A 23,223-nucleotide genomic window follows, 5' to 3' on the forward strand; every position below is an offset into this window, starting at 1 on the left:
AAAAAGATTTTAAACTTCGAAAGAGAAAGGGAAAGGAAATGGAATTGGCTTTTTCCCCTCTAACATCGACAGTTTTAACTGACTTGGAACATTAAGAAGAAGAGATTCGAATAAGAAATTGATACTAATCCACTTTGACAATAATAGGCTATTTCTAGCTGAAAATAAAGTGTCAAAGGGATAAAGATTCTTGGATAATTTAAAAACTTTATTTAAAAAAAGAAAGGAAGCAGCAGAGGGAAAAAGGAAAAAAGAGGGTGGAATCTGGAAAATGGAGGAGACCACCTGGAACTTTAAAAAAAAATGATAGTGGAATTTTAACAAGGCTTGCAAAAGATACATTGTAGCTGAAACTTTGTTACAAGATAACAAAGCCCCTGGAAAGAGACAGTAAGAAAAGAAGCAAAAAACAGTTTTGGATTATTGGATGATTCCTGGATGGAGGATCCTAATGAAATAAAATAAAATCAGTTGGGGGTTGTTTAAATTTTTTTTAAAATGGCATCACTCCTTGAAGAGTTAAAAATGAGACTTAAAGAACAAAAAGGAGAAGCACAAGACAGAAGAGGATCTTTTGGCTTCATATTTCAATCTTTAGAAATGGAGATCTTGAACTATGAAAAACAACAAGAAACGCTGGCAGAATAAGAAGGGCAGGACAACGAAGAAGCCATCTTTAATGACCAAGCAATTTTAAGCAGGGTAAAAAAGGGAAAGGGGGGAAAGGGAGTTAAAAACTTAAGCACTGAATCAACAACCAAAAAAAACCGAGTAATTTGAAAAGTAATCATAATATCAGGAAGAAGCAGAAGGGAGGATCACAGAAGGGAGAATCAGATAGAAAAGATAATAAAAAGGGGAGGGAGAAGAAGAGAGGGAAGAGGGAAAGGAAAAGAAGCTACAAAAGACAGAAACAAGATATAGAGGTACAGGAAAAATGTACAAGAATTAAAGGTATAAACCTATTTAAAAGACACAGAGACAATGGTTAAAATTTAACTTAAGGAGAGGATTCTTCAAGGGTGCATGGGACAGCATTGTTATATTAGAAATAGAAAAGGGTTAGAAAATATGTTAGATGATTAAAGTGATAGAAAATTTTTTATTGATGTGTAGTGGAATATTTGTAAAGAAAATAAGGCTCTCAATGATTTAAAAAGAACATTTAAAAAAACTGAAAAGAAACATGGAAGAATTTTATCAGTTGACAAGATGAACTTGAATAAGAATAATAACTTTATTGACTACTGTTAATATTGTTTGGTTTTTTATTTAAAGACAATAATAAGTAAAATATGAAATATAGATGATTAAAGTGAAAGACAACTGATATTACCAGGTAGTGTTTGCTATAATAAATAGAAATGTAAAACATTGTTATTAATATCAATGGTAGAGCTGTACTTGAATAGAATATATACCATGTTTCTTTCTCACAAAATAAGGCCAGACCTTATTTTTTTTTGACCTCCCCAAAAATGGCTAGGCTGTCTTTTCAGGGGTGACTTAATTCCCCCACTTGCATCCTCGGGCCAGGCAGGCGGCGACGGCTTGGATGTTGACCTCGGTGTTGGTGGGGCACTTTGTATCAGGAAACCTTCCGCCACCATTGCTTTCCCTTCTCCCCATGCTGCCACGGCGTTTAGAGCAACACCGTGGCATTTGGTGCAGCCATGCACAGCCAGCCAGGGCTCCTCCCTGCAACTGGAGCCCAGCAGAGACATTCGGCTTCAGGCGCTCCTGTTGCTGCCTTCCCTTTTCCTTTGAAGGCAAAGCCAATTATTTTAAAAACAATGCTCTACTACCAGTACGACAAAGCCTCCCCTGCCCAAGAGAGCAGCCCAACCCCTTGTGGGGAGGCGAATCTCCCGGGACTGCAGCTCAGGATCGGCCCACCCAGGGAGAAGTGCACAGCCTCCATCCCTGCTTGGCGCCGGGCAGAGCGCAAAGAGCTTCACCTGGGACGCGCCAGCGCAGCTGACAGGAGGGCCCTCCTGCCTGGTGGCGGAGCTCTCGCCAAGGCAGAGAGCGCCTCCCTGCCAGACCCTCCGCTCATCCCGCCAGAGCCATGCAGGCTGGGCAGAACTGGGAAAGTGAGACGGGTGCACGCCTGCCTGCCAAGCAAAAGAGCCAGGCTGAGCTTGGCTTCCTTCCCAAGTTCCTCCAGCCCAAACCCGAAGGGGCCACTGGGAGAGGCCACCCAAGGCAGTTATAGCGCTCACCCATCCGTGGACAGGGAGGCAAGGTGCTGCATCCTCCTCCGAGCTGAGCCCCGCTGAGTGAGCGCCTCTGCCTGATGCCCATGCCGCTGCAGTGTTTGGAGCTGCCAGCGTGTTTGGGGATGCATGGGGATGGGGACAGGCTGGGCGAGGGGTGGAAAGGACGGGTGGCTTTGGGCTCTCTCCACCAGACCCGCTGGCCAGGGAAGCAGCACTGCTGTCGCCTCGCCTCCCTGTCCACAAACAGGTGGGCACTATCATTGCCTCGGGCAGCCTCTCCCAGTGGCCCTTTCGGGTTCGGGTTTTGAGGGACTTGGGAAGGAAGCCAAGTTCAGGTTGGCCTGGCTCTTTCAGTTGTCAGGTGGGTGCGCACCTGCGGCTCACTTTCCCAGTTCTGCCTAGCCCACACGGCTCTGGTGGGATGAGTGGAGGGTCCGGCAAAGAGGCGCTCACTGCCTGGGCGAGAGCTCTGCCGCCGGGCAGGAGGGCCCACCTGTGAGCTGCGCTGGGCACCCCAGGCAAAGCTCTTTACACTCTGCCCAGTGCCAGGCAGGGATGGTGGCTGGGCGCTTCTCCCGGGGTGGGTCGATCCTGCGCTGCGGCCCTGGGAGATTCGCTTCCCCATGTGGGGTTGGGCTGCCCTCTCAGGGAGGGGAGGCTTTGTCATACCGGTAGTAGGGTGTCGTTTTAAAAAGAATTGCCTTCAAAGGCAAAGGGAAGTCAGCGACAGGAGTGCCTGAAGCCGAGTGTCTCCGCCGGGCTCTGGTTGCAGGGAGGAGCCCTGGCTGGCTCCGCATGGCTGCGCCAAACATCGCAGCATTGCTTTAAATGCCGTGGCAGCACGGGGAGAAGGGAAAGCAATGGTGGCGGAAGGTTTCCAGATACGAAGTGCCCCACCAACGCCGAGGTCAATGCAGGCAGCACCATATCCAGGTATGCAACAAAAGTACTTCCTAACGGCCAGCCCCCCTGCCATTCCCCCCATTTTGCATATTTAATATAGGCCTTAATTTGGGGGGAGGGACTTAATTTGATTTTATGCCTATAAAGCATGCTGGGACTTCCTATTGGGGGAGGCCGTATTGTTGGAGATACACGGTACTTTTTTCTTTTAAGAATTTAGTGTGTATTTTAAGGGAATGTACCAAGCAGAATTCGATCGAAAATAGGTATGTGTTATAAAATAGAGGTTAGAAAATGAAAGTTATAACTGTAAAGATGTAACTTAAATTTTTAAATAAGATTTGTAAAAAGATACAAAGATGTTACAGTCCAGTCTAGTAATTACAGAGGAAAATTTGTTTTATGAGAAAAGATAATATGAAATTGTAAACAGGACAGATGAAAGTATAAAAACATTGATTAGAAAGATTTTAAAAAGTAGAAAAAGATATGTAATTGGATTAAGAAAGGAATGAGATAATTTAAAATAAGGCTATAGGAAGTAAAGAAAGGGAAAAGCTATTGAAAAAATTGCAAAAATAGTTATAAGATGTGGATTAGAATGTATAAGATAAATATGTATTCAGTTTATGTCTGTATGGAGAAGTGATAACCCGGGGCCACGCTGTTCTCAAAAAAAGATATTTTATTTGTATTTGTATGTTTTGTGAAAACTTAAATAAAATTTTTATTAAAAAGAGAAAGTCCAGAAATATTTCACAAAAAGAGTTTTCCACTCGTTGCAGAATATATTATGCCACCAGACTTAAAATTCTAGACCTAGAAAACCTAGAACTATGCCGCCTTCGGTCTGATCTAAGTATAGTACATAAAATTATATATTGCAATGTCCTACCTGTCAACAAATACTTCAGCTTCAACCATAAAAATATAAGAGCACACAATACATACAAACTATTAAACCGCACCAAACTTGATTGCAGGAAATACGACTTCAGCAACAGAGTGGTCAATGTCTGGAATACTCTACCTGACTCTGTGATTTGTTCCCCAAACCCCCAAAATTTGAACCTTAGACTGTCTACTATTGACCTCACCCCTTTCCTAAGAGATCTGTTGGGGGTGTACATAAGCACACCAATGTGCCTACTGTCCTTGTCCTATTGTTTCTTTTTATTTTTCTTATATGTATCCATTTCATGTATTCATAACTATGTTTATACTTACACCTGTTATCTTATAATTGCTTGACAAAATAAATAAATAAATAAATAAATAAATAAATAAGCTGGAACCTGGGAGGCAGCGAATAGATGGGGGAGGGGCCAGTCAGTAAGGGGTCAGTTCTCCAAACTACTCAAAATTTCCACTACCAGTTCTCCAGAACTGGTCAGAACCTGCTGAATACCACCATCCATCCAATATATTTCTAAGATGCTAAGGTTCAAAAAACACATCAGTTACTGCCTATTCCTTGACCTCCCATACATACTTAACAATGTGCAATGGATACCAGGGGTAGTATTGTTTTGCTGTTACCTGTTTGTATCTGAATAAAATATAAACTTTGGTAGCAACAGAGAGGTACATGTTGGGACTTGTAAAAGAGAAGGGGTAAGAATCTTGGCAGTTTTATCCATATTCAATTGACTTGGTTGGGGGACTTCAAAGTCTTCAAGCCCACATTCTCTGGACAGGACTTACTAAAATGACTGAAGGTCAAAAACCAAGAGAAGGGTTAGAAAAAATCTATGTTCAATAGAAAAATAGATATTTCCAAATTCTAAAAAAATCAGCTAAAATCATATTTCAGAGCAGTTCTTTTAGTGAAGCTGAGACAGAAGTAAATCAGCTCATATATCAAAGAGACACAATGGTGTGGAATCTCTTGCGTGGAACTTGTCCTGGGGTGATAAAGTTTCTCATAAGAAAATATCCTCTATTTCTTCTTCTTCTGCTTCTGCTGCTTCCAAAGAAAGAAGAGAGAGAGAGAGAGAGAGAGAGAGAGTAGAGAGGAGAGAGAGGAGAGAGGGAAAGAAAGAAAGAAAGAAAGAAAGAAAGAAAGAAAGAAAGAAAGAAAGAAAGAAAGAAAGAAAGAAAGAAAGAAAGAGAAAGAAAGAACAAATCCCCTTCTATAGAAATGCATCAGAGGGAATAGATCTACATCAGTTTCAAACTGGCATAAATAATACAGTAGTTTATGGCAATTTGGAGATGCTGAACCTGCAGCACACTTTTTTCTCTCTGATTTCAGCCCTTCCAAGATCAAAACAAAAGAATTACACAGTCTGGCAGATAGGAGGGAATTTCTAATAACAGATGCGCTTCTCTGTTAGAGTTTACAGCTCTTTTCCTGGCCTCAGAGGAAGATATCTGAACAATCCATGATTTCAGCAATGGTCTCAAAGGATTCAGCCCAAACATCTCAAAGGTAAATATTGAAATAAGTTGAAATATTAATTCCTCCATCTCTCCAGGTGGGATGGGATAAAACAAATCCTTTTCCATTCTGCTGTCAGTTTTGTGGCACAAGTATAAAAGCTTTTGCACCTACCATTCACAACTGAACATGTTCCCTTCTCTCTAAGCACATGCAATTGAGAAGAACTGGGATCCGGAAGTTAATATTAGAAAATTCTGTTAGAAAACTGTAAAGTCTTTTCTTTTTTTTTTAAAACAAGTTTTATTAAAAGTTTCAACAACAAACAAATCATTACATATTGAATCTTTCCCTGTCTTTCTACAATAATTTCCCCAATATTCTCATAAAACACAAACAAACACAAACAAACATAAAAAAATCTTTTAGTAAAGTACCTTGGCCCCAGTTACCTCTCTTTGCATGGGCTAAAATAATAGCACATATCACTCTTCACATTTCTATCTTATTTAATCCATCTTAATTAAATCATTAAATTTGTATCTTTTGCCCATTCATTTATCCCTCTATCTCTTCTTATAATAAAAGAAAAATTTCTCCTGAAATCACTAATCAGAGTATGATGCCTTTCTATCCTCCCCTAAGTTAGTAAAATTAACATTCAACATAACAAATACCCAATTTGGTTCTGCTTGGTACATTCTATCCACCAAAAATGTTTAAATACATTGTATCCTCCTTTCCTTCGATATTTTATTACATTTTAAAAATCAATCATTAATAAAAACTTCAACATTTTAATTTCTTATTAAATCTTAAACCATTCTAATTTACTATTTCAAATATAAATGTTACAATACCATCTTCTGTACCTTAGCAGAATCTTTCTTACAGAAAATTATATTTCATCCTTTGTCTCTAAAAAATCCCTCTTCTCCCATCCAATTTTAAAGCTTTGAGGCTTTTCTCCGCCTTTCCCCTTTCTTTCTTCCCCCACCAAATCTTCCTACCCCCCTTCTTCTTCTAACCTCTGCCTTGCTGGGATCCCTTCTCTGTTGCGTTCCCTTTTTCTCTTGTTTGTTATCATTATATTTACTTTGCATCATATTTTCTCTTTCTCAAATGTTTTTAGATCTTAAGTCCTTCATTTTCCTTGCTCTCTTCCTTCCTTCTTCCTTAGATAAGTTTTGGGATTCAATGAAGATGGCGTCTTCGTCTCTTCCTTGTTGTTCTTCTTCCGTTTCCATCTGTTCCATTGTCTGTTGGTAATTGACCAGCGCCATTTCTAGAAATAGAAAAGCTTTTTCCATGCCATCTTTGCAGATTGCTTTTGTTTGCTCATATTCATCCCTCAGGTCTTCAAAAAGGAAAGCCATTATAAATAAATCTTTTCTTTTCTTTATTCCTCTTTCTTCTTACACCAACCAAATATTCCAAGAGAAAGGCAAAACAATCCCAAAATCCACAATTCTCAATAAATCCAAGCAAGCCAAAATTCCCCTTCCTCTTCCAGGGGTGGTATCAAACAAATAGAAAAAAAGAATCCAAGTCTATATTTTAAAGCCTTATTAAGATTGTATTTCTTTCCTCAAGTCTTCAAGGCATCTCCTCCAACAAGATCCAAATTTATATATTTTCTTTATCCTCTCCCTTCCGGCTTAATTCCGTCGGGAGGAGAGTAAACTTTCCCTTCAGCACCTCAAAATAGCCGCTTTTTTTCTCTTGTGGAAGAAATCATCAGAAAACCATCTTTTCCAGGAATTAAATTAGATAAATCTCAAAGCCCTGGGTCGACCAAGAAGAACTTTTACTTTCAATAACTTTCTCTTCTTCCTCCTGCGCATACTTGCCCGGCTGTCAACTTCTTTGTGGCGGCCATTACGGACCGCCGCTGCACCGTCCTGGTAACAGGGGTTCTGCCGGCCAGGGAGGGGGTCTGCAACACCCCCAAACCCTTCCTCCGGATCCCCTTACCTTCAGCTACCCCTGCAGGGCAGCCTTGCTCCGCACCCGTCCGGGTCGGAGCCCCAAAACGGCTAGCGCGGCAGGGATCGCGCAGCTCGCGAATCCCTACCGCCGCGAAGCCGACAAACCGGAAACCCCTGTAAAGTCTTTTCTTGTGAAATTTCTGCACCTATCCTTTGAAATTTGACAGGCTTCAATGTGACAAAAAAGGCAGATAAATCTGTAAAAATAATTAATTTTTTCAAGAAACAAGCAAAAATCAATAGGCATTTCCTTAGTCAAAAAGTACAATTAAAGAAATACATTAAAATGTGCAAATCATTAGTTGGCATTTGTTAAATTCCACTTCACCATAACATCATCTGTCCATCCATCATCATCTATCTAAATGCATCTACCTACTTATCTATCTATCTATCTGTCTGTCTGTCTGTCTGTCTGTCTGTCTGTCTATCATCTATCTATCTATTATCTATCTATCTGCCATTTTTCAACTGTCCATAATAGTTAAAAAGGAAAATACAGATTATTCAGTTTTCTGAAACATTTTTCCAGTTTTCCAATAAAATAAGTCCAGCCTAAACTGGGCTATGAAATATTATAAATATTGCATACTTGAATTTTTACAATATTTCTTCTATTTCATTATTCATTAGACTTTATTGTCTTGGAGTGTTTCACATTTACATTAACTCAAGCAGTAACTTCCAGGTTCATAAAACCATATTTCTGAGAAGGACTTGATTCAAAATCAAGAACCGTATACCTAGCAACAACCCAATATTTTCCTCACAAATTTGTTTAGCAGTATTGCTATCTTTTTATCCAAATCTGTTACAAATCAGAACAGCAACTCATGAGATCTTAGTTTAGTTTCAGAGAATTTTATTCTGGTATAATATATAAGGAAAGATATTATAGGATTTCCTATTCATGTGACAGTGACACAATTGTTTTTTGAAATTTACATTTATCTATTTAAATAATATTTTAAGTCAGAAAAAAATAAACTAGGTGTCCTTTGCAATTTAATTTTAGGAATCTATTTCTTGAAAACATTTATCAGGATTAATGGTAACACAGTATAAAGTATTTTGAACCTCACTGTAGATGGAAATTTGTGGGCATGTGTTTATTGTGTGTGTGTATTTATGTGTACAAGTCAAAACTATATTTTAAAACATAGTATGGACAGGAGAAGAGTATACATGATTATTAATTGTATCTATAACTATTGATTAAAATTAATTGCTTGTAAAATAAGGTAGCTCATTTATAAAATTACTCCACATCTGTTTAAAGTAACCACCTGGTCCCATATGCATGAATCACCCTCCTTCCAGCAATCTGCAAAATAGAAGAAAGATGGGAGCTAAATAGAAGAAAGATGCTGACTTCATTTTCCAGCAGGACTTGGCACCTCCCCACACTGCCAAAAAGCACCAAAACCTGGTTCAATTACTGTGGAATTACTGTACTTGATTGGCCAGCAAACTTGCCCGACCTGAACCCCATAGAGAATCTATGGGGCATTGCCAAGAGAAAGATGAGAGGCATGAGACTGATCAATGCAGAAGAGCTGAAGGCCTCTATTGAAGCATCCTGGTCTTCCATAATACCTCAGCAGTGCCACAGGCTGATAGCTTCCATGCCACGCCTCACTGAGGCAGTAATTGCTGCAAAAGGGGCCCAAACCAAGTATTGAGTACATATGCCGGCTTATACTTTTCAGAGTCCAATATTGTTCTATATACAATACTTGTTTTATTGATTGAATGTAATATTCTAATTTTCTGAGATTGTGGATTTAGGGTTTTCATGAGCTGTAAGCCATAATCATCACAATTTTGACAAATCACAGCTTGAACTATCTTGCTTTGCATGTAATGAGTCTGCCTCATATATTAGTTTCACCTTTTAAGTTGCATTACTGAAATAAACTTTTGCACGATATTCTAATTTTTTGAGTTTCACCTGTATACAGTCCAACTGTTTCTGAAGTATTACATCTCTGCATTATGAATTTATACCAAGAGAAAGTTGCAACCACAGCAAGATTCATTGGTTAATCAGAAACACTGTTTGAGAGGTGGGTAGGATTGTGGTCCTTTTTCCTGTCTTTCAAAAACAAACCCCTTGTGCTTTTCCTTTAGGAATATGTGTATCTTTTATCTGTAGCTATCTATATGAGTAATTATTGTTACAAGACTGAAATCACCACATAAATAATGCTACCGATTTATTGGGTATTCTATTGACAATATTATATAGTATTCAGCAGGGGTGCAATTCAACCGGTATAACAACCGGTTTGGTGAATGTGTGATTTGAGCGCACAAAGCATTTAAAAAATGCTGCTTTTTCAGCCATAAACTTACCTTCTACTGCAGTCCTGGTGAGGAAATCAGCTGAGGCATGGCAATTCACTGTGCCATGCCAAACAGTTGAGCTGAAAACCCCAGAAATAAAGGAAGAATAGGGCAGGGGCAGGTGGACAGGGCCAAATCGCCACTGTAACTACTGGACTAAACTGGTAGAATCCCACCCCAGGTTAGCAATGGCGGGCGAGATGAAGAATGACTGGGTGAGATGGGGTAAGAGGGTGCACAGGAAGGGGTGGGGCCAGCCAGGGGCGTGATTTACCAGTTGTCCGAACTGTGCAGAATCATAACAACCGGTTCTACTGAACTGGTCCAAACCAGTAGAATTCCACCCCTGAGTTTACATTGTCTTTTTCAACTTCCCAGTCTAGTCCAACTTCCTGAAGTTTCCTGGTGATTTTTCATCCAAGTACTGACCAGACTGGATTCCATTTAGCTCTCTGACATCAGTCAGGCAAGGCACACTAAATGTTGCTGCTAGTTAGTCAAGGAAAATCGAGATTCAACTCTGGAGGAATTTGGGCCAGTTATTCTCCCTCAGCGCACCCCATTTCACAGGATTGTTATTGTGAGGAAAATAAAAGAAGGAAAGGAGTATTAGGTGTGTTCACTCACTTGAGTTATTTTACAGAGTAATAAAGGCAGAATAAAATTTAAATAAATAAATATTTAAAATTATTGAGGAGAAGAAAAAGCAGTTAAATTCACTTTATTTCTGCATAGGATTTCACAGTAGGTAAAGCTCCAACACAAATTCTAGCAAAAGAAAAAAAAACTTTAAATGTTTCATTAGGATTTCTGTTTTCCTTCATGAAAACATTTTGCTGGATGTTGACTTTGCCACAAACATCATCTAGTCTACTGAATTATACATGCTTCTTTGAAGTACTTAACACAGATATTTATCTATCCATCAGCATATATAAAATCCATTTCCAAGAGCTTTGTTATATATCATATTCCTATAACTGCAGCAGTATTCAGCATGCTTATTGGGAAATTATACACTGCTCAAAAAAATAAAGGGAACACAAAAATAAGACATCCTAGATCTGAATGAATGAAATATTCTTATTAAATACTTTGTTTTTTACATAGTTGAATGTGCTGACAACAAAATCACACAAAAATTATCAATGGAAATCAAATTTAGCAACCCATGGAGGTCTGGATTTGGAGTTACACTCAAAATTAAAGTGGAAAAAAACACTACAGGCTGATCCAACTCTGATGTAATGTCCTTAAAACAAGTCAAAATGAGGCTCAGTAGCGTGTGTGGCCTCCACATGCCTATATGACTTCCTTACAATGCCTGGGCATGCTTCTGATGAGGTGGCGGATGGTCTCCTAAGGGATTTCCTCCCACACCTGGACTAAAGCATCCCCCAACTCCTGGACAGTCTGTGGTGCAATGTGGTGTTGGTGAATGGAGCAAGACACGATGTCCCAGATGTGCTCAATTGGATTCAGGTTCTGGGAACGGGCGGGTCAGTCCATAGCATCAATGCCTTGGTCTTGCAGGAACTGCTGACACACTCCAGCCACATGAGGTCTAGCATTGTCGTGCATTAGGAGGAACCCAGGGCCAACCACACCAGCATATGGTCTCACAAGGGGTCTGAGGATCTCATCTCAGTACCTAATGGCAGTCAGGCTACCTCTGGTGAGTACATGGAGGGCTGTGTGGCCCCCTAAAGAAATGCCACCTCACACCATTACTGACCCACTGCCAAACCGGTCATGCTGGAGGATGTTGCAGGCAGCAGAACGATCTCCACGGTGTCTCCAGACCCTGTCACATCTGTCACATGTGCTCAGTGTGAACCTGCTTTCATCTGTGAAGAGCACAGGGCACCAGTGGTGAATTTGCCAATCTTGGTGTTCTCTGGCAAATGCCAAATGTCCTGCACAGTGTTGGGCTGTAAGCCCAACCCCCACCTGTGGACGTCGGGCCCTCATACCACCCTCATGGAGTCTGTTTCTGACCGTTTGAGCAGCCACATGCACAATTGTGGCCCTCTGGAGGTCATTTTGCAGGGCTCTGGCAGTGCTCCTCTTGTCCCTCCTTGCACAAAGGTGGAGGTAGCAGTCCTGATGCTGGGTTGTTGCCCTCCTACGGCCTCCTCCACTTCTCCTGATGTACTGGCCTGTCTCCTGGTAGCTCCTCCATGCTCTGGACACTACGCTGACAGACACAGCAAACCTTCTTGCCACAGCTCGTATTGATGTGCCATCCTGGATGAGCTGCATTACCTGAGCCACTTGTGTGGGTTGTAGACTCTGTCTCATGCTACCACTAGAGTGAAAGCACCACCAACATTCAAAAGTGACCAAACCATCAGCCAGAAAGCATAGGAACTGAGAAGTGGTCTGTGGTCATCACCTGCAAAAGCACTCCTTTATTGGGGATGTCTTGCTAACTGCCTATGCTTTCCACCTGTTGTCTATTCCATTTGCACAACAGCATGTGAAATTGATTGTCAATCAGTGTTGCTACCTAAGTGGACAGTTTGATTTCACAGAAGTGTGATTGACTTGGAGTTACATTGTGTTGTTTAAGTGTTCCCTTTATTTTTTTGAGCAATGTATTTGTACATGCAATTTTAGACAGTAGCACATTAAGGTTGCAAAAATATTTTCAACAGATCTTGTTGGGAAATACGTATTATTACTAACATTTCTATGATCAAAATGAAGCCTATATATTTTTTAAAATAAAAACTAGATTCCCCAAATATATGAAGTGAGCCAGTCTTGTAAACTTTTTAACTTTTTTTTCTTCTTCTCATAGTAAAAATGTTCCGTTCTACTGGGCTGCCTAGAAAGATTTTTAAAAAGATCTTTTTTCTGGGTCGCATGTAATCATTATAGCATAAAATATTTAGAGTTGCCTATAACTTGTCCAGAGTACAAACAAATCTACGAGTAAGCTCATATGAAAGGTTTCATATATCATGTGTATTCATCTATTCACAGCTTTAATAACTTCTTACAAGGAAATTGAAAACGAGGGCTTAATAAAGTAAGAGTGCTCCTTAAAATATCAGTTTATTGGATGACATCATGGATGATGTGCTTAGGATGGTAGCTTAGAAATATATCTTAAAGAAACAATCACAAGTTCAAAAGCCGAATGGCAAAAATGTTTGGTTTACAACTGGGAAGATCCAGGTTCAAGTCTGCCTTACTCTTGGAAGTTCCCTATGTCACTCTTTGGAGGCTATCATATCTGATTAGGCTTTTGTTATAGGGACAATTGATTAGAGAGTGTTTTAAGAGACAGTCTTGCCCAGAGAAAAAGCAAGATATAAATCCACACACTCCTGGGATAATTAAAAGCTTCAAAAAAGTGGGGGGGGAGACCTGAGTGTTGGTCACTGGCTTTGCAGTTTACGCTGGAGTGGCTTCAGTGAAATGTAGAGAGCACCTCTGACACACTGAAAATCTCTCTTTGGAGGGCCAAAACGGCAGCATTTTTTTCTGCCCATTGTGACTGATTCAAAGTAACTGTTGAGTCTTCCCCTTGCTCAGGGAACAAATTCATGAATGGCTTCTCGGATCTCATTATCTTTTTTTTTTAAAAGTGCTGCTTCCTGCTTCTTATATTCAAAATAATAAGTACTGATGAGATTTGTAATCCAAATAACCTTTCAAGAGATGTCTGTATGTTTGCTCCATTTTCGTTCAACAGCAGTTTGATCTCTCAAGGCAGCGTAACCATTAAACCTGAACAGAGGGCACCTTTCTAGGGAAAAAGGATAATTGCACTCTAATAACCTCATGTTTCCTCACTTATTTGCTAAATTATGAAGCATTTTTGCTTCAGAAGTTTAAAATCATGCAATATTAGGATTTCAGGGTAGAATAAGGGTAGAATAAGGACAAGCTGAAAAAAGAAAGCTTCATTATGCTTCCATCTCTAATAAATGGCATGAAAGTGGTAGATGAAACAACACTCATCTTAACTCTTAATAAAATTGTATGGCCCAAAAAATGTATTGTGTGTGTGTGTGTGTGTGTGTGTGTGTGTGTGTGTAGTATTAGTATTTCGTATTATATTTTAACACATTCTGATGCTAAGGAGTTCTACTTAGTTCCCTCCCCACCTGAAAAGGTATCTTTTCCAAATGCAAAACACAAGCAGAGGAGAGGAGTTTCAGTTTTAGTTTTACAGCAGCAACCAGCTTTAGTAGAGAACAATTGAGCTAAGCCATGCCCAGACTCCTTGCTGTCTCCTTCTTGCTCACACAGCAAATACTGTTTCAGTTTCCATGTTTCAGTTTCCAAACATCCCTCAACTCTCTCACACACTGACAGGACGCTAGCCAAATGAATACCAATGGATGCTGGTAGGCAGAAGCACAATTCTACCCCCCCTTATTTTCCTTCCCAAAACTAAGCCTGATCACATAGTTTTGTAGCAAAGCATGGGTATAGAGCTAGTAATAAAATAAAATAAAAATCTGCAGCAGGATTTTCAGATATAGATTCTCTAGTGAAGCAATATTAGAATTCCCATTAGAGTCTATTGAAAATATTCTGAGTTCATTTTGGATTCTTGTTCAAAAAAGATTCTTTAAGAGTAAACCTCAGTGCATGACACACACATATCCCAAATACAATAAGGATAATTTTGAGGATGCTGAGTTTAGCTTTTGGGAAAACTGAAATTGTGTTATGGAGCAGAATATATAAATGGTTTTTTCAAAAGAGCTGTTGCTGACTAGAATAAAAGCAAATCAAACTGTAATATTGATTGTATGGCATTTCTCATAACTAATGACATGGCCAACTTAATAAGCTTCCAGAAAATCAGGATACATTGTTGAATTGTTTAATGAAATTAAAACTTCAAATAGAAATGAAAAAGTAATACAAAATATATCTATACTAGCCACTGACAGAGCTTTTAGACTTCATGTAGGTGTGAGTTTTGAATGAAAAATGATGCCACCAATGTCATAAGTTGTTGACAGATGACAATGCTGATGTTCTAGAACAAGGATGTCAAACTCGATTTCATTGAGGGCTGCATCAGGGTTGTGTTTGATCTTGGGGGCCAGGGTGGGCATGGCCAGGATGGGTGTGGCCAGTTCGACATCACTCATGTTGAAAGCACCTGTAGTGGCACAAGTGCTCTGCCAGCAAAAATGGGCTTCAGAGCTCATTTTCCTACTGCGACGATGTCCTGCAACCTTCTGCCAGCAAAAATTGGGAGGGCTGCACACAGCCGTCACAAGCTCCATTTTTGGTTGCAATGGCCTCCTGCAACCAATTTGGCCCTCCTGAGCTCCATTTTTGTTGGCAGAGGCACTGTGGGCTAGTCCTTCACTGTTTCCAGACAGCTCTGCAGGCCAGTTCTAAGCACCCCACAGGCCAGATTCAGCCCATGGGCCTTGAGTTTGACACCCCTTTTCTAGAAGAAGCTTTGACATATTCTTCAGCACCATTTTTTTCCACATCAATTGGTGGATAATTTCTGTGAGAAAAGGATATATGGCTATTATTTGTGAAATGGAAGCCTGAAGTATTTTTCAGTTAGCTTTGAACAACAGGCCACAACTATTTTTTTTTCAATTGAAATCCATTGTTGAATGCAGGTTGGTTATGGTGATGGCTACATTCATACAAATACTATGTGCTGCTGAGGTAAAAAAAAAAAAAAAAAGATAGTGAAGCAGGAAGATCTGATCTGTGTGATCAAGAAGAAAGCAGATGACTTGTGACAGAACATGACAAACTCCACATGAGAAAGGTTGATGCACTGATTAAGAACAGCAAATGGAAATTGCTGTCAAGCTTGGTATTTCAGAGGAACATGTGGCTTGCATTATTAATGCTCTTAATATTAGAAGGTTTGTGCAAGATCTATTCATTGGATGCTGATGGCAGAGAAGAAAACTTCAAAAGTTGAACTTTAGTGGTTGTCACGCTATGAGAATGAAAGTGAGGAATTTCTCCACAGCCTTGTGCAGCTGATGATACATTGGCTCATCATTATGACCCAGAAAGGTCAACTGAAAATCATCACAAAACTTAGTCTGCCTGCCTGCTTGCCTATCTGTCTATTTAAAAGTCAGCCTTTGGCAAGAAAACTCATGGCTACAAGTTTTCTGAGAACAGATGATGTTATAGACATGGATTTCCTTAGACCTGGTGCCACTATCAACTCAGGGTACTACGTGTTAATCAATTCATCAACTTTTTCCATATGAAATTTATTGATTGTTCTCAGAGGCCACTGATTATACAGATCAGAACTCTGGACCCTGTATTGCAATACAGAAACTTTTAAAATGACAGTTATGCAGAGTACCTTATTATAAGGATTACTAACCAAAGTATATTTAATTTATATATTTATATATACAGATGGAATGTATAGAAATTTATACTTTTCTCCATATAAGATTGTTGCAAATGAGTACTACCTAATGCTTCCAGAAGGATAATATAAAATGATGTGACAGGATTACCATCATGAACTTTTATGTTAAAAAAAATATATGTTTCATGCTGTGAACAAACCTCTGCATTTTAAGATTCGGGTTCTTTTTTTAAAAAAATGGGATGAACAAGATGAATATGTTCTCAATAAATTTCAGACTAAATTCATACAAAGATGATTTTCTGATTGCTCAAACCCTTTTATTTTTAAAGTATGAGCTTGAGCAATGAAATGTGGTTAAGCCTAAAGATGGCCCTTGTATGCTCTTTGAGTTGCAAAGTGCCTCTCCCAATCTACCTATTATTGGATATAATCAGGATTAAAAGAGCAGAAATAAAAATAAATGATCCATGTGATAAAGAAGCTTATTCACATAGTAAAGATTGTGTGTGTGTGTGTGTGTGTGTGTGTGTGTGAGAGAGAGAGAGAGAGAGAGAGAGAGAGAGAGAGAGAGAAGATAATTATATTAGAAAAAAAAGGGAAAAATCCAAGGAGAATATTTTTGTCACTCAGTAATATAAATTTCTTTCTTGGAATGAAGTTCAAGATACCTTGAATGTTGAATAAGAAATAACATTTGAACTGGGACAATTAATCCTTCAAAATACCCAAGTTGAAATAATTACACTTTCTACTAGGTCCAGCACAGTTTTCCACCACAAAACCAGTGCCATTAAGCTCACTCAGGCAAAGAGGTGATGGGATCTGGATCAATGAAATATTTTAATGTTTCCCTGAAGTCTTGAGTAGAACTCCCAAAATCCAAAGATTCATCTTTGCATGTGACAGATTTTTTTTAATGCATATTAGAACATCCGAAGGAGGCAGTTTGAGTGGGTAACATGAAACTTTGTGGCCATTAAAAGCAGGGAAGGCACTTTATTTCATGAAGTAGCTTTGAGGATGTGTTTCATTGGAATCTTCACAGTAAAGCAGTTGCTTTAATATCTCCACAGATCCGTTTTCCCCTTTAACTTGTATATATTTAATATTCTTCTCCTCAATTAACCTTTGAAATTCCTTTTGAAGTTGTTAAGATATGCCAATGAAGTGGGAAAAAAAAGACTCCATATTGATTATGTTAAATATAGCACAGGCTTATCAACCACACTTATGCTTAAATCTACTATCATAGTTAGGTAACAGTAGATTATTGTGATATTGGTTTTAAGAGAAATGTTTTTTATTAATTAAATCTGGCTATAATGTACTTTTCCAATGGTGGTTGAAAAAAACAATTGCTTTTGCTAAATAATTAAAAGGAAAAAAGTTCTCTAAAATCTATTACAATCTTTGTTGTAAGTAAAACATTTCCTGAATTCTCTAAAACAATCTGACCCTAAGAAGTCAATAGAATAATATTTTTTCAGCCTTGAATTCTACATATGTGTCTATATACCAAATTTCATATTCTGCTAGGTAGTTAATTACAGATAAGCCAATTCCTTTTATTTTCTTGTCATTGTTGCTCATCTTGACTTACCACATTTTAAATATAAATTTGCCTCTTTTGACTACTCCGTCTTCCAATGCCACTAATCACTGTCTAATGATGCTTGCTACAGTTTTCATTTCTTAAAAAGACCTGCTTTGTAAATAGAGGATTGTTGTATTGATCATGTTGCGTTAATTGCAAATAAAACCTGAATTTCAGAAAAATCTTTTATATATTTCAGTGTTCTGCAAAACCTAAAATTATTCCAAGGAACCAAGGAACTACCAACCCAACAGAATCAAGTAGTAAAAGACTTTGACCTGCTGGACATTGCTAGGACTTTCACTTGTACATAAAGACAGGAGAGAGAGGAACATTTTTTGGTCATAATAAAAGTAGATATATTGTACTGATTTCCAAAGAAGTCCCTATTTTGTCTAGTGACTTGGCAGTGGAAGAAAGATGGTACCAAGTCCAAGATTTGAAGAAGGAGTTGGAGGAAGAAGTCTCCTGTTCATTCATCTTGAAAGTAGTTTCCCCCTAGGAGAACTGAGCTAGGTACCACAAAGTTCCTAATTCATTTCTAAATCTCTACCACAAACTGCTTAGGTAGTCTTAAATAAGCCACTCTCTTTCATATTTAATCCCCTATTTGCACTATAAAGTATAGTAATTGCTTGATTTATTTCACAGCTGGCTTAGGATCCTGCAGCTTCCACATTCATATTTCCAGATCACTAGTAGATCACAGCAAAACTACAATTTCTGGTGTCACAGGTATCCTTGTGTGGAGGAAGACAAATTACAATTTATGTTCAGAATGGATAAATCAACATCTCAGAATGCTTTAAAATTCATTTCACTGCTTGATATTTCACTGCTTCAATCAGGCTACAAAAATGTTATTAGCTTCATTCCCAGCTGCCTTTGGAAGCCGAAAATAGTTTAAAAAGAAGTGCAGCTACCAGCCACAAATTAGTTGTCCACCCTTGCTTCATAGGGTTCAGAATCTACATGTTATATGCTTTGAAGACTTCAAAGTGCTATAGTAACTGCAGTTGAGATCAAAAGCCAAACTCAATCCCCTTGCTGCTATCTGCTAGTTACTTGGAGTTTGACAGCCAAAGATCTGGTAGACCTGTTCCAGACAAATTCCATTGACACCTTCTCTCCACTGCTTAGATCCAAGGAAAACTGTCACAATTGCAAAGCCCTGTGCTGCAGTCTGCCGAGTAATGTTTTTTTCCCCCTATACAAATTTAAGTTATGACAAATCACAACTTTGTTTTACCTGGATATACTATAAAAGGAAGTAAAACATGGAAGTGGGAAGTTTCAGTAGGTGCAGTAACTACTGGATGTACTTCTCTGCTTGAATGCTGCTTGCAAAGAATAGAAGTTGGAGGCTTAAATAGCAAAATTTAACAAACACCATCATCCTTCTGGGAATGAAATTTGAATGTATGATAGTCCCAATTTATCTCTTAAACAGAAATCCTTTTTATTCCTAAAACATATTTTCTAAGACTGCAATTCTCTACATGGTTTCCAGAATCGAGCACCTCTGAGCAACTGAGATTGAGCTCTTTTAGGATATATATGTTATGCCTTCTGGACCCAGCCTCCTTAGCCATCCTTGTAATTGCCTTGTAGACATTTACTACACCATTTCCAAGAACCTTTTAGTGATTTAGAAAAGCTCTAGCAGGAAAAAAAGCAGAAGGGTATGGTTTCTAGAAGTACAATGATAATACACAATTATTCCTGCTTATTTATTTATTTTTTTACAACACGGTAAAGATATTTTATGCATACCAACAGTCCAAAATTCAATAGCTGATAATCAACAACTAAAAAATCAGCACATTGAAGAACTTTTAGAATTACTGCCAGTAAAGTAATTCCCATATTCCAAAGCTTGCAATTTTATGAATAAATGAGGATGAGCAGCAGATAAATTGAGGGCTATCTATGGCTCATGTATCTTTTTATTTCACCTGAATAGAACCAATGGTGAATTACTTTAGGTAATTGTATGAAAGAATTAGAAAAAAAAGATTATTAACTATAAAGAACATCAGTTTAGAATGTTAAAGTCTGATCAAGCAAGATCTAAATGTTCTTTTGCTGAAGAAAAGATTGGGGGGAAATGAGGCCTGGTTTATATTCCTCATAGCAAGCCTTAGCTACACCAGCAGAGTAGTATATTTTCTCCAGATTATTTAAAACTCAACTCTTTTTCACATGGGGGACATATTTTACAGTTCCACACTTGGGTATGGTCGGCAATAGTTCTTATAATGGAGAAGCATCATTAAGAGATTCTGTTCTTTTGCCTTGGAACAAAGGAAGAGGTAATAAAAGATCCAAGAAATGCAGTTTGTATTTAAATCTATTGATGAAAAAGGAGGTGGGGGGGAAGAAGCAGAATCAGTTTTAATTTAGATATCTCCCGGCCTCATTTCCTTGAAAGAAAAGGACATTAGAAATAGGTTCTCTGATTAAGCAGGTGTTTTAGGAATTGTTGTTGTTATTGTTTATTGGCCATGTATGATTTACTCTATAAGTTTCTTTTGTCTTTAGCACCACTTTTTATTCATTAAAATAATCTGCAACACTTAACAGTACTTCCTGAGGATTAGGATATATAATTCATACAACTCATTTAGCCTGTTATTGTCACATTCCTCACATTCAGTGGTGGGTTTCCAATTTTTTTCCTCCCGGTTCTATGAGAGTGTGCTTTGCGCTTGCTTGCATGTTTCCTGTGTGCATGCAGGGCTGAAAGACCACCCTCTGTGTCAATGCTGGTGAGCTGAGCTGTTTTTTTAGCTCAGCTGAAGTGTAGCAATCCACTCTGCCACATGAATCAGCTGAGTTAAAAAATATAGGAGAGGTAACAACTGGGCAGGTGGGTGGGGCCAGCCAGAAGTGGCATTTGCTGGTTCTCCAAACTACTTAAAATTTCTGCTACCGGTATGCCAGAACAGGTCCAAACCGACTGAATACCACCTGTGCTCACATTCCATGCAACGAATGGATGACATCACAGTCTTCTTATCCATTGTAAAATCAATATTTGGCTACGTTTTCCAAGACTCATTCAAAGCAAACAAAGTTACATTTTGACCACAGTGTTTTTTAAGCTCTTCGCAGTAGATCATTTCAAATACTTAAGGGCTTTTTTAAAATCCAGCAGTATACCCAAAAAGGACTCCATGGTGATTTCTAAACTTCTGTAAAAGCTACTGCTACATACAGCCTCAACAGATTTCTGCTTGTCTAAATTTCAATCCGTATAACAGAAGATTGAGGGAAGTGATGAAATCAATATGACTTTGGTGTTCATAGCTGACCTTGCAAACTTTGACATATTCATTCAGAACTCATGTTATGAGTGCACTTCCACTATCAATTATGAGCTCACAATAACTATACTAACAAGGTACTAAGGCATGGTTTTCTTTATAACTGTTTAAACCAGCCATAATTGGATGAGTATACACAAAATGCTTTATTGTGTGAACCATGATTTCACAGCATAAACCATATTTTAAAAACTATAATAAATGAGTTCTTATCTTGCAACAAGCCAAAACCAAATTTGGTAGCATGTGTAAACTTGGATGTAGAAAATTGATGCATATGTAACTCTCATATTAAGATTAGAACTATATTATTGTATGGTGCATTGAATTTTGAGTACACTCTATTATTTTAAGAGTAGACTTTTCTTCATTAAAGTACTGATGAAATACTATTTACATTATTTTACAAAAAATGTGCAGGGATTATCTCGGGAATGATACATGTTAGATTTAACACTTCTGAATCTGATGCATATAAAGGACTAAAAGAACTAAAAGATACTTATGATGGAAATGGTTCTATTTATGTAGGAAATTTCATACCATTGATCCCCCTCTTAAAGTCTACTTTAGTTACTGAAGCTGGCAATTAAAAAATGATATATTGAAGGAAGCATTTTCCCACTTCAGGGAATATTTAATGTTTAATTATAACCAAGTGATCTACAACAAGTTGAAAGGAACATAATAGAATTGTATTGGCTGTAGTAATGGGAATTGAAAACATAGATGGAAGCCAAATTAGTTTGTATATGTGTTCAAAATTATGGATTCAGCACTCTTAGATTGCATTATTATTTTAATTAACTTGAGCCACAGTTATTTCATTACATTCACCTGGTTTTGAGTGCCTGCCTAAAAATGTTTTCACCTCCTAAGCTTTGAATTATTGATTTGGGAGATATGACAAATTACTTTTAAACAGGCCCCTAATGTGTTCTTCAAATGATAGCATTATGAAAGAATACTTGTTCAATGTTTTGTTGCTTAGCTGAAGGATTTTGAACAGAGAGGGCAAGTGTTATCTTGTTCCATACCTGTGTGTTAGTGTCTGTATTTATTTGGTAAGACAATTGTTGAATGATTACAATGAATTGTTTGTGCATTCTGAGATCAAGGATAATTAGAAGACAAAGGAGAGAAAAGCTAGAGTCCAGTTTTAGAATAGTTGAGTACCCATAGGTACTCAAGAAAATCGTTTTCTTAGTTTCTTAGTTTCCTTGAGGAAAAGACCACAATATATCTAGTAGGAAAAAGAGTTGATATTTTATCTTTCAGTCTCTGGCAGTAGAAATCTGCTGAGCCATTTTGGACCCATCCTTCACTAGCCTAGTGCCTTCCAAATATACTGGGACAGCAAAGCCCAGAATTTTCAGGCAAAGCCTGATGTTCCATTTGCTCGGAATTCTAAAAATCCTTGCTCAAATAGAACTGATGGTTGCTAGATTGAATACATTTGCTTCTTTCCATAAATCAGAATTTTTCATACAGAGGAATACTATTTCTACCCCTTGCCCAAATAACCAAATTGGTACAAAGTTTCCAATGCAAACAACAATAAAAGTAATTGAACCCCAATGGAAATGACTAAAAACAAGGGTGGTGGGAAGGAGCCATATTTCCATACTTTCAATGATGCCCTTATATTTCCAGAATATGCATATCATGCAGTTACTTGAAAATTGGTCAGAAATATTTATAGTAAATACAACTGTCATCCATAAAACAAGTCTGAAAAGTTGTACAGTCCAGTCAAAGACATTGCTTTGGCTTGCTCTTTGTGCTGACTAAACTGCTTAGCCTTAAGTGGCACTTATTCATTTACTATTTTTCTCTTTCAAAACTTCTATCTATCTATCTATCTATCTATCTATCTATCTATCTATCTATCTATCTAGGATTATATTCATAATTAATTGATTCACTCAGTTTTGTTTCAGTCATGAATCCTAAAATATCTGCTTCCCTATAATAAGTACATGACAGTCTTTATTTTTTTAATGAAAAAATAAATGTGATCATCTTATTTGATGCATCATGTGCAAAATGTCAATCAATGGAGGTCTATAAAATCTAGTCATTAGGAAATATTGTTCCAGTCACTGAAAATAACAATTTGTGGTA

Source organism: Notechis scutatus, chromosome 3 (assembly GCF_049901735.1).
Source record: "Notechis scutatus isolate UNSWTSFEM ecotype Mainland chromosome 3, rNotScu1.2, whole genome shotgun sequence".
Taxonomy (NCBI): Eukaryota; Metazoa; Chordata; class Lepidosauria; order Squamata; family Elapidae; genus Notechis; species Notechis scutatus.